This window comes from Loxodonta africana, chromosome X, assembly GCF_030014295.1.
Source record: "Loxodonta africana isolate mLoxAfr1 chromosome X, mLoxAfr1.hap2, whole genome shotgun sequence".
NCBI classification, from domain to species: domain Eukaryota; kingdom Metazoa; phylum Chordata; class Mammalia; order Proboscidea; family Elephantidae; genus Loxodonta; species Loxodonta africana.
In genome coordinates this window covers 67191872-67205254 of record NC_087369.1, presented here as the reverse complement: position 1 = coordinate 67205254, position 13383 = coordinate 67191872, and the positions used below count along the sequence as shown (strand labels likewise).

Sequence of the window (13383 nt, the reverse complement as noted above, 5' to 3'; positions counted from 1 at the left end):
TATGATTATTTTCCTTTGTTTTATTAATGTTGTGTATTTTATTGATTGATTTTCTAACATTGAACCACCCTTGCATTCCTGGAATAAATCTCACTTAGTCATGATGCATAACTTTCTTAATATGTTGCTGAATTCTTTTCGCTAAAATTTTGTTGAGACTTTTTGTGTCTATATTCATGCAGGATATTGGTCTGTAATTTTCTTATAATGCCTTTTTTGGGGTTTTGGATCAGAGTAATGCTGAGTTCATAGGATGAGTTAGGGAGTATTCCTCCCACTTCTGTGTTTTGAAAGAGTTTGAGTATGATTGGTGTCAAGTCTCTGAATATTTGCTAAAAATCTCCTGTGAAGCCGTCTGGTCCTGGGCTTTTTTGTTGTTGTTGGCAGGGTTTTGATGACTGATTCAATCTCTTGTTATGGGTCTGTTTATATTTTTCTACCTCTATTTGTGTTTTAGTTTAGGTAGGACACGTGTTTCTAGGAATTTGTCCATGTCATCTACGTTTTTTGGAGTATACTTTTTCACAATATTCCGTTGTGGTCCTCTTTACCTCATTTGACTCTGTTGTTATGTTTTTCATTTCAATTCTTATATTGGTTGTTTGCATCTTCTCATTTTTCCTTTGTCAGTTTAGCCAGTGGTTTGACTCTTCACTCTTCGAAAGAACCAACTTCAGGTCTTGTTGATTCTTTCTATTGTTTTTCTATTCTCTATTTATTTCTGCTCTGATTTTTTTTCCTTTCTTCTGATAGCTTTGGTATTCTTTTTACCTTCTTTTTCAGTCTCCTTAAATTGTAGAGTTAAGGTATTGATTTGATATCTTTCTTCTTTTTAAATGTAGACATTTATTGCTATTAGTTTCTTTTTGAGCACTGCTTCTGCTGCATCCCAAAGGTTTTGGTATATTGTGTTTTCACTAGCATTTGATTCTAAGTATTTTCTAATTTCACTCCTGATTTACTCTCTGACACATTGGTTTTTGAGTATTGTGCTATTTTAGTTACCACGTATTTTTTATTTATTATCCTTTACTCTTCCTGTTTTTGATTTCTAGCTTCATTCCATTAGGGTCAGAGAAGATGTTTTACATAATTTCAATCTTTTAAATTGTATTGAGATTTTCTTCATGTCCTAAACTATGTTCTATTCGGGAGAATGGTCCATGTTCATTGTACAAGAATGTATATTGTGCTGCTGTTGGGTGGAGTATCCTATGGATGTCTGTTAATAGTGTTACTCAACTCTTCTGTTTCTTTGCTGATTTTCTTTCTAGCTGTTTTATCCATTATTGAAAGTGGTGTATTAAAGTCTCCTAGTATTATTTTAGATCTATTCCTCTCTTTAATTCTTTTCCAGTTTGCTTTATGTATTTTGGGGTTGTGATGTTAGTTGTGTAGATATTTGTAACTGTTAAATCTTCTTGATGAATTGACCATTTTATCATCATATGGTGTCTTTTTTTGTCTCTTATAATGGATTTTGACGTAAAGCCTGTTCTGTCAGATATTAATATTGCTACTTCTGCTCTCTTTTGGTTACTGTTTACTTAGAATTTTTCTCCATCCTTTGACTTTTAGCCTATTTATGTCATTGTGCCTAAGGTGTATCTCTTGTACAGAACATATGAATGGGGCATGTTTTCTTACCCATTCTGCCACTCTTTGTCTCTTGACCAGAGTGTTTAATCAATTTACATTCACTGTATTTCTTGCCCTGGTGACACAGTTGTTATGTGTTTGGCTGCTAACCAAAAGGTCGGCAGTTCGAACCCCTCGGCAGCTCCTTGGAAACTGTATGGGGCAGCTCTACTCTGTCCTATAGGGTCGCTATGAATCTGAATCACCTTGATGGCAATGGGTTTTTTTTTTTTGGTTTAGTATTTATTGATAGGGGAGGATTTACCTCAGCCATCTTATTATGCTTTTTTTGTGTGTGAGATTAATGGCTTCTTTGTTCCTTTGTTCCTCTTTACCTTCAGTGCTGATTTCTAAAATACAGATTTTCTTTTCCTTTTTTTTTTTATTGTTGTCTTGTGATTGCTGTGTCTTTTTGTTTCCCTTTATTTTGGTGAGTAGTTTTATTTACTTTCTTTTTGGCTACCATGAGGATTACCTTCAACATCCTACATTTAAAACAAACTGTTATATATTGAAACCACCTTAACTTCCCCAACACATTGAAATTCTGTAATTACGCCAATCATCTCCCCCTTTTATTTTGGTGTTGTCATCAATTGCAACTTTGTACAGGTAGTTCCCAGATTACAAATGAGTTCCACTCCTGAGTCTGTGTTTAAGTTTAATTTATACATAAGTTGGAGCAGTTAGGTATGGTTTGTATCTAACGTCAGTTAGTGAAATGCTTGTCTTAAAAAAACATTAAAAAATATTTCCCAATACATGAAAACATCTTTAACATAATACAGGAATAATAATAATAATGTTTTGATGCACATTGCAAAGTAGTGCTCCTTTGTTATTATGAACCATTGTGCGTACCTCAAATTTTTAATATAAAATTACAAGAGTTGGTTCCTAACCATTGGTTGTACATAAGTTGGATATTCATAATTCAGGGACTACCTGTATCTCAGTTTCCCTGTAATCTAAGTTTACATTTATTTTATTGTTATTTATATCCAGGTGGCTTTTAAGTGTCATTACTTTTCTTTCTGGAGGACTCCCTTCAGTATTTCTTGTAGAGTCAGCTTAGTGTTATCAAATTCTCTTAATTTTTATTTATTTGGGAATACTTTAATTTCATCCTCGTTTTTGAATAATAATTTTGTTGCTATATTACTTTTGGCTGACAGTTCTTTTCATTCAGCAATTTAAATATGTTGTCCCATTGTGTTCTTGCTTGCATGGTTTCTGAAGTGAGGTCAGAACTTAATCTTATTGGGGTCCCCACTTATGTGATACTTAGCTTTTCTCATGCTGCTCTTAAAATTTTCTCTTTGTCCTGGGTTCTCAAGAGTTTGATTATGATGTGCCATGGTGAATTTCTTTTAGGATTCATCCTGTACGGAGTTCATTGTACTTTATGGAAGGGAAAATTCCCATCTTTCATGAGATTTGGGCAATTTTCTGAGATTATTTGTTCAAAGATTCCTTCTGAGCCTTCCTCTCTCATTTCTTGCTCTGGAATTCCCATCATGTATAAGTTATTCTTTTTTCTGTTTGCTTCTCAGACTGAGCAATCTCAAGGACCCTATCTTCAAGTTCACTTGTCCTCTCTTCTGTCATTTCAATTCTACTTCTTTACCTTCCATGGTATTGTTAATTTCCTTTACTTTACTTTTAAGCTCCAGCATTTCTAATTGTTTTTTTTAAGTTTTCCATCTTTCTTGAAATTTTTGTTTTGTTCTTGTACTGTTTTCCTGATTTCCTTTAGATCTTTATCTATGTTTTCCTTGATCTCTTTGAGCATTTTTAGTACTAATGCTTTGAAATCATTGTCAGAAAAATCAAATATTTGTTCTTCCTCAGGGATTATTTCTGACTCCTTTCTTTCTTCATTTGTTTGTGCTGTCCTTTCTTGTCTCTTCATATATTTTATAATTGTTCCCTGCAGGACATTAAAATTTATTTATTCCTTTGTTTCCACTTTAGAAGATCAGGAGAGAGGCTGGGTCAACATGATGTTATAGATAGAAGGAACATGCCATCCTCCTGCAGTAAAGACCCAAAAAACTAAGTAAAACAGATACAAATGTCAATTCCGGAACCCTAAGCATCAAATGAAGGGATAAAGAGCTCAATCAAGTACTGAATGGAGTAGGAAACTGACAGAGAACAGAGAATGAGAAGAGCTACAGAGTGGAGGTCCCCTACTAGATAATGCAGCATGGATTTGCCATCTTGGACTACAGCCACCAAGGAACGCAGACAGGGAGTATGAGAAGTCAACTTCCTGGAGCTTCCAACAGGAGACAGAGCACCCAGTAACCAGGGATACATGCTTTCTCACACCCGTACCTTCTTCCCTATACTTGTCCACTGCCATTTTCCAACAGGCCACGGTTGCTCAGCCAGAGAGAAACCAACTCACTGCTGCCTGGGTCGGCTACACCGGAACCAGTTGACTCCTCCGGCACTATTTTTATTTCTTTTTTTCTCTTTTTCTCCCTCCCTTTCTTCCTTTCCTTTTTCCCGCCCAGTTAGAACTGTGTGATGTCCCCTCCCCTTCTTGATGGGCTGTGCTACACCACTTGGCTAGAGAGCCACCAGCACATGGCCTCCCGAGTCTGTGCTGCCCTCACTGGCAGGCTCCCTCAGTGCCATTTTATTCACGTTCTTCTCTCTCCCTTCTGTCCTTTCCTTTCCCCCCACTCACTTAGTCCTGTGAGCTGCCCTCACCCATTCTCGACAGGTGGTGTTTCAATGATCGACTAGAGAGCCACTGGCCCATGGCCTCTCCAGGTCTGTGCTGCTCCCATTGGTCAGCTCCTCCGGCATCATATTTTTGTTTTGTTTCATTTTTTCTTGTTTCTTCTCTCTCTATCCCTTAGAAGCAAATATACAATTGATAAATGAAGGAAATAATTCCTAAATGACCCAGAGACAGCAGACAATATCACACCATTAAAACAAAAACAAAAACAGGACAGGATGGCTCAAGAAAGTGACTAAAATAAAACCCCAGAGGATTCTCCAGTAGAGGAAAAGGCACTGGAACTACCTGATAGGGAATTCAAAAGTCTAGTAATATTCAGGGCTCTCCAAGAGTTTAGGAAAGAGATGAAGGAAAATTCAGACAAAAATAAGGGAAAATAGACAAATCCATGGAAAATACAGACAAAGTCAGGGAAAACACAGACAAAACAATGCAAGAATTCAGAAAAATAATAGAGTAACAAAATTTCAAAATACACAACTAGAAATCATACAAAAGCGGCAATTAGAAAACCAAATGATAAACAACAAGATTTCAGAAATGGACAGGGCAATAGAAGGTTTTAGGAACAAATTTGAAGCAGTAGAAGACAGGATCAGTGAAACTGAAGACAAAATATTGGCTACCACTTTGAGGAAAAATCAGAGAAAACAATGAAGAAAAATGAAGAAATTCTGAGAAGGAAGTGGCATACAATTAAAAGCAAAAATTTGCATGTGATTAGAGTTCCAGAAAGGGGAAGAAAATAGGAAACACAGAGAGGATCATTGAAGATTTGCTGAGAAAAAAGCTTACCTAATATCATGAAAGATGAAAAGCTTACAACCCAAGAAGTTCAACAAACACCAAATAAGATAGACCTCAAAAGAAAATCACCAAGACATATCATAATTGCACTCACTAAAACCAAAGAGAAATACTCCTGAGAGTAGCTCAAGAAAAGCAAAAAGTCACATATAGAGGAGAAACAATAAGAAAAAGCTCTGATTACTTGCAGAAGCCATGCAGGCAAGAAGGCAATGGGATGACATATATAAAACTTTGAAAGAAAAAAAGGGACAAGGAAAATATATCTTGAAAAACTTTTGCTCAAATATGATGGCAACATTAGGACATTTCCAGATAAACAGAAATTAAGGGAATTTATAAAAAACCAACCAGGAGGCAGGGCCAAGATGGCGGACTAGGTAGACGCTACCTCGGATCCCTCTTGCAACAAAGACTCGGAAAAACAAGTGAATCGATCATGTACATAACAATCTACGAACCCTGAACAACAAACAGAGATTTAGAGACGGAAAACGAACAAATACAGGGAAGCAGCGACTGTTTTTGGAGCCTTGAGCCAGCGTCCCAGTCAGGTAACCTTTGGCGCCCAAATTAGGGCAGAGCCCAGGGGAGCTGACAGCACAAACAAGGGGCCCAGCCTTACCCCCCTGAACTCACCCCGGGAGGAGGCCCAGCTGGTTTGCGCGGGTGGCGTGGCGACACAGCCGGTAGGAGAAGTCCCCGGGAGGCAGTGACTGGTCTTGGAGCTGGGAGAGCAGTGTCCCAGCCAGGGAATCGTCCCGCCGGGATTTTGACTGGGCGCTGGCATGGCACAAGCACAGGGAGCTGCTCCACTCCCCTGAACTAACCCCGGGAGGGGGCCCAGCCGGTTCGTGAGGGCGGCATGGCGACGCGGCTGGCAGGACGAGAAGTCCCCGGGAGGCAGCGACTGATTTTGGAGCCGGGAGTAAAGCGTCCCAGCAGGGGAAACTTGACGCTAGGATTTGGACTGGCAGCGGGTGGCTTCAGAGGGCCAGACCCCTGGGGGAAATCTCCACACAGCCAGCACACACAGGCGACACGCCCTGCGGGAATCTCAGATATAATAGTCATTCCAAGCAAGACAAGCAACTCTGGTTATATTCTCAGGTGCTACTCTCCTATCTCGCTGATTCCTCCCCCACCCTCCCCAGGCGGCTTCATTAATATTGGAATTGCCTGAGCCAGAGGGAGAACGGCTCCGGCTCCGCGGCAGCTTTGCTTCCCCCCCCGTTTTTGTTCTTTTGGTCTTTTCCTAATCCACTCTTTTGGCCTGAGAGAAGGAACAACAACAACAAAAAACAACCCAGGGACCAAAAATCCACCCCTAATTGGACTAAATACACAGAACCAGCTACAGCCAAGCATATATGATCCAAATCTCAGACTTTCATCCTCACAGGGAACAAGGTGGCGGTTATAATCCAAAGGCAGTTTTGATAGGGATCTGACTGCATTTTTTTTAGCGGATTTTCTGGAAAAACTAGTTTCCCAGTGATGGCTCGGAGACAGCAGTCCATATCAAACCACATAAAGAAGCAGACCATGACAGCTTCTACAACCCCCCAAACAACAGAATCAAAATCTTCCCCAAATGAAGATACAATGCTGGAATTATCAGACACAGAATATAAAAAACTAATTTAAAGAATGCTTCAAGACATCAGAAACGAAATAAGGCAAACTGCAGAAAAAGCCAAGGAACACACTGATAAAATTGTTGAAGAACTCAAAAAGATTATTCAAGAACATAGTGGAAAAATTAATAAGTTGCAAGAATCCATAGAAAGCCAGCATGTAGAAATCCAAAAGATTAACAATAAAATTACAGAATTAGACAGTGCAATAGGAAGTCAGAGGAGCAGACTCGAGCAATTAGAATGCAGAGTGGGAAATCTGGAGGACCAGGGAATTAACACCAACATAGCTGAAAAAAAATCAGATAAAAGAATTAAAAAAAATGAAGGAACCCTAAGAATCATGTGGGACTCTATCAAGAAGGATAACTTGCGTGTGATTGGAGTCCCAGAACAGGGAGGGAGGACAGAAAACACAGAGAAAATAGTTGAAGAACTCCTGACAGAAAACTTCCCTGACATCATGAAAGACGAAAGGATATCTATCCAAGATGCTCATCGAACCCCATTTAAGATTGATCCAAAAAGAAAAACACCAAGACATATTTTCATCAAACTTGCCAAAACCAAAGATAAAGAGAAAATTTTAAAAGCAGCCAGGGAGAAAAGAAAGGTTTCCTTCAAGGGAGAATCAATAAGAATAAGTTCAGACTACTCAGCAAAAACCATGCAGGCAAGAAGGGAATGGGACGACATACACAGAGCACTGAAGGAGAAGAACTGCCAGCCAAGGATCATATATCCAGCAAAACTCTTTCTGAAATATGAAGGCGAAATTAAGATATTCACAGATAAACACAAGTTTAGAGAATTTGCAAAAACCAAACCAAAGCTACAAGAAATACTAAAGGATATTGTTTGGTCAGAAAACCAATAATATCAGATACCAGCACAACACAAGGTCACAAAACAGAACATCCTGATATCAACTCAAATAGGGAAATCACAAAAACAAATTAAGATTAATTAAAAAAAATGCTCATAACAGGGAATCACTGAAGTCAATATGTAAAATATCACAATAATCAAAAAGAGGGACTAAACACAGGAGGCATAGAACTGCCATATGGAGAGTGATACAAGGCGATATAGAAGAATACAAGTTAGGTTTTTACTTAGAAAAATAGGGGTAAATAATAAGGTAACCACAAAGAGATATAAGAACTCCATAACTCAAGATAAAAACCAAGAAAAATGTAACGACTCAACAAACATAAAGTCAAACACTACGAAAATGAGGATCTCACAATTTACTAAGAAAAACGTCTCAGCACAAAAAAGTGAGTGGAAAAATGAAATTGCCAACAACACACATAAAAAGGCATCAAAATGACAACACTAAACACTTATCTATAATTATGCTGAATGTAAATGGACTAAATGCACCAATAAAGAGACAGAGAGTCTCGGACTGGATAAAGAAACACGATCCGTCTATATGCTGCCTAAAAGAGACATACCTTAGACTTAGAGACAAACTAAAACTCAAAGGATGGAAAAAAAATATATCAAGCAAACAATAAGCAAAAAAGGAGTAGCAATATTAATTTCTGACAAAATAGACTTTAGACTTAAATCCACCACAAAGGATAAAGAAGGACACTATATAATGATAAAAGGGACAATTGATCAGGAAGACATAACCATATTAAATATTTATGCACCCAATGACAGGGCTGCAAGATACATAAATCAAATTTTAACAGAATTGAAAAGTGAGATAGACACCTCCACATTTATAGGAGGAGACTTCAACACACCACTTTCGGAGAAGGACAGGACATCCAGTAAGAAGCTCAATAGAGACACGGAAAACCTAATTACAACAATCAACCAACTTGACCTCATTGACTTATACAGAACTCTCCACCCAACTGCTGCAAAGTATACTTTTTTTTTCTAGCGCACATGGAACATTCTCTAGATTAGACCACGTATTAGGTCATAAAACAAACCTTTGCAGAGTCCAAAACATCGAAATATTACAAAGCATCTTCTCAGACCACAAGGCAATAAAAGTAGAAATCAATAACAGAAAAACTAGGGAAAAGAAATCAAATACTTGGAAACTGAAAATACCCTCCTGAAAAAAGACTGGGTTATAGAAGACATCAAGAAGGGAATAAGGAAATTCATAGAATGCAACGAGAATGAAAATACTTCCTATCAAAACCTCTGGGACACAGCAAAAGCAGTGCTCAGAGGCCAATTTATATCGATAAATGCACACATACAAAAAGAAGAAAGAGCCAAAAGCAGAGAACTGTCCCTACAACTTGAACAAATAGAAAGTGAGCAACAAAAGAATCCATCAGGCACCAGAAGAAATCAAATCATAAAAATTAGAGCTAAACTAAATGAATTAGAGAACAGAAAAACAATTGAAAGAATTAACAAAGCGAAAAGCTGGTTCTTTGAAAAAATTAACAAAATTGATAAACCATTGGCTAGACTGACTAAAGAAATACAGGAAAGGAAACAAATAACCTGAATAAGAAACGAGAAGGACCACATCACAACAGAACCAACTGAAATTAAAAGAATCATATCAGATTATTACGAAAAATTGTACTCTAACAAATTTCTAAACCTAGAAGAAATGGATGAATTCCTGGAAAAACACTACCTACCTAAACTAACACATTCAGAAGTAGAACAACTAAATAGACCCATAATAAAAAAAGAGATTGAAAAGGTAATCAAAAAACTCCTAACAAAAAAAAGCCCTGGCCCGGACGGCTTCACTGCAGAGTTCTACCAAACTTTCAGAGAAGAGTTAACACCACTACTACTGAAGGTATTGCAAAGCATAGAAAATGACGGAATACTACCCAACTCATTCTATGAAGCCACCATCTCCCTGATACCAAAACCAGGTAAAGACATTACAAAAAAGGAAAATTACAGACTTATATCCCTCATGAACATAGATGCAAAAATCCTCAACAAAATTCTAGCCAATAGAATTCAACAACATATCAAAAAAATAATTCACCACGATCAAGTGGGATTTATACCAGGTATGCAAGGCTGGGTTTAATATCAGAAAAACCATTAATGTAATCCATCACATAAATAAAACAAAAGACAAAAACCACATGATCTTCTCAACTGATGCAGAAAAGGCATTTGACAAAGTCCAACACCCATTTATGATAAAAACTCTCACCAAAATAGGAATTGAAGGAAAATTCCTCAACATAATAAAGGGCATCTATGCAAAGCCAACAGCCAATATCACTCTAAATGGAGAGAACCTGAAAGCATTTCCCTTGAGAACGGGAACCAGACAAGGATGCCCTTTATCACCGCTCTTATTCAACATCGTGCTAGAAGTCCTAGCCAGGGCAATTAGGGTAGACAAAGAAATAAAGGGCATCAGGATGGGCAAGGAGGAAGTAAAATTATCTCTATTTGCAGATGACATGATCTTATACACAGAAAACCCTAAGGAATCCTCCAGAAAACTACTGAAACTAATAGAAGAGTTTGGCAGAGTCTCAGGTCATAAGATAAACATACAAAAATCACTTGGATTCCTCTACATCAACAAAAAGAACACCAAAGAGGAAATAACCAAATCAATACCATTCACAGTAGCCCCCAAGAAGATAAAATACTTAGGAATAAATCTTACCAACGATGTAAAAGACCTATACAAAGAAAACTACAAAGCTCTACTACAAGAAATTCAAAAGGACATACTTAAGTGGAAAAACATACCTTGCTCATGGATAGGAAGACTTAACATAGTAAAAATGTCTATTCTACCAAAAGCCATCCATACATATAACGCACTTCCGATCCAAATTCCAATGTCATTTTTTAAGGTGATAGGGAAACAAATCACCAATTTCATATGGAAGGGAAAGAAGCCTCGGATAAGCAAAGCATTACTGAAAAAGAAGAAAAAAGTCGGAGGCCTCACTCTACCTGATTTTAGAACATATTATACAGCCACAGTAGTCAAAACAGCCTGGTACTGGTACAACAACAGGCACATAGACCAATGGAACAGAATTGAGAACCCAGATATAAATCCATCCACATATGAGCAGCTGATATTTGACAAAGGCCCAGTGTCAGTTAATTGGGGAAAAGATAGTCTTTTTAACAAATGGTGCTGGCATAACTGGATATCCATTGGCAAAAAAATGAAACAGGACCCACACCTCACATCATGCACAAAAACTAACTCCACGTGGATCAAAGACCTAAACATAAAGACTAAAACGATAAAGATCATGGAAGAAAAAATAGGGACAACCCTAGGAGTCCTAATACAAGGCATAAACAGAATACAAAACATTACCAAAAATGACGAAGAGAAACCAGATAACTGGGAGCTCCTAAAAATGAAACACCTATGCTCATCTAAAGACTTCACCAAAAGAGTAAAAAGACCACCTACAGATTGGGAAAGAATTTTCAGCTATGATATCTCCGACTAGAGCCTGATCTCTAAAATCTACATGATTCTGTCAAAACTCAGCCACAAAAAGACAAACAACCCAATCAAGAAGTGGGCAAAGGATATGAACACACACTTCACTAAAGAAGATATTCAGGCAGCTAACAGATACATGAGAAAATGCTCTCGATCATCAGCCATTAGAGAAATGCAAATTAAAACTATGATGAGATTCCATCTCACTCCAACAAAGCTGGCATTAATCCAAAAAACACAAAATAATAAATGTTGGAGAGGCTGCGGAAAGATTGGAACTCTTATACACTGCTGGTGGGAATGTCAAATGGTACAACCACTTTGGAAATCTATCTGGCATTATCTTAAACAGTTAGAAATAGAACTACCATACAACCCAGAAATCCCACTCCTAGGAATATACCCTAGAGATACAAGAGCCTTCATACAAACAGATATATGCACACCCATGTTTATTGCAGCTCTGTTTACAATAGCAAAAAGTTGGAAGCAACCAAGGTGTCCATCAACGGATGAATGGGTAAATAAATTGTGGTATATTCACACAATGGAATACTACGCATCGATAAAGAACAGTGACGAATCTCTGAAACATTTCATAACATGGAGGAACCTGGAAGGGATTATGCTGAGTGAAATTAGTCAGAGGCAAAAGGACAAATATTGTATAAGACCACTATTATAAGACCTTGAGAAATAGTATAAACTGAGAAGAAATCATACTGTTGTGGTTACGGGGGGGGGAGGGGGGAGGGAGAGGGTTTTTTTATTGATTAATTAGTGGATAAGAACTGTTTTAGGTGAAGGGAAGGACAACACTCAATACATGGAAGGTCAGCTCAATTGGACTGGACCAAAAGCAAAGAAGTTTCCGGGATAAAATGAATGCTTCAAAGGTCAGCGGAGCAAGGGCGGGGGTTTGGGGACCATGGTTTAAGGGGACTTCTAAGTCAATTGGCAAAATAATTCTATTATGAAAACATTCTGCATCCCACTTTGAAATGTGGCGTCTGGGGTCTTAAATGCTAACAAGCGGCCATCTAAGATGCATCAATTGGTCTCAAGCCACCTGGAGCAAAGGAGAATGAAGAACACCAAGGTCACACCACAACTAAGAGCCCAAGAGACAGAAAGGGCCACATGAACCAGAGACCTACATCATCCTGAGACCAGAAGAACTAGTTGGTGCCCGGCCACAATCGATGACTGCCCTGACAGGGAACACAGTACAGAACCCCTGAGGGAGCAGGAGATCAGTGGGATACAGACCCCAAACTCTCATAAAAAGACCAGACTTAATGGTCTGACTGAGACTAGAGGAATCCCGGCGGTCATGGTCCCCAAACCTTCTGTTGGCACAGGACAGGAACCATTCCCGAAGACAACTCAGCAGACATGAAAGGGACTGGACAGTGGGTGGGAGAGAGATGCTGCTGAAGAGTGAGCTAATAATATCAGGTGGACACTTGAGACTGTGTTGGCATCTCCTGTCTGGAGGGGGGATGGGAGGATAGAGAGAGTGGGAAGCTGGCAAACTTGTCACGAAGGGAGAGACTGGAAGGGCTGACTCATTAGGGGGAGAATAAGTGGGAGTATGGAGTAAGGTGTATATAAACTTATATGTGACAGACTGACTTGAATTGTAAACGTTCACTTGAAGCTCAATAAAAGTTAATAAAAAAAAAAACCAAACCAGACTTAAAAGAATTATTATATGGAGTCCTTGAGTTAGAGAACAAACAACATCTGACAACAACTGGAACCGAGGAACAGGGCCGGATCAGCCAGATATCAACTGAGGTAATGAACTCTCAAGGAGAAAACAAAACCAAAAGATTTACAACGGGGCACCATAGATGTCAATTTGTAAATGACAACAGTGTCAGAACAATAAAAGAGCAAATAAACAGTTTAAGTATAGAACTTTCAAATGGAGAGGAAGTCAAGGTGATATCAAGTAATAAAAGATTGGTCTAAACTTAGGAAAATAGGGATAAATTTCAAGGTAACCACAAAGAAAGTTAACAAACCTACTCATCAAAATGAAGAAGAAAAACAAAGTCTCAGTAAACACAAAATCTAACAAATGAAAGAAA

The 13383-nt window shown here is 38.3% G+C and overlaps 1 long non-coding RNA gene across 1 annotated transcript; it reads right to left on the bottom strand.

Moving 5' to 3' along the window:
* Nucleotides 1-1849: 1849 nt before the first annotated feature.
* Nucleotides 1850-12159, bottom strand: LOC135228916 (uncharacterized). Its single transcript, XR_010319789.1, has 2 exons — nt 4360-12159; nt 1850-3672 (listed from the first exon to the last, which is right to left on the bottom strand). It is a non-coding gene; the product is annotated as an uncharacterized LOC135228916 (long non-coding RNA).
* Between the last annotated feature and the right edge of the window lie 1224 nt (nt 12160-13383).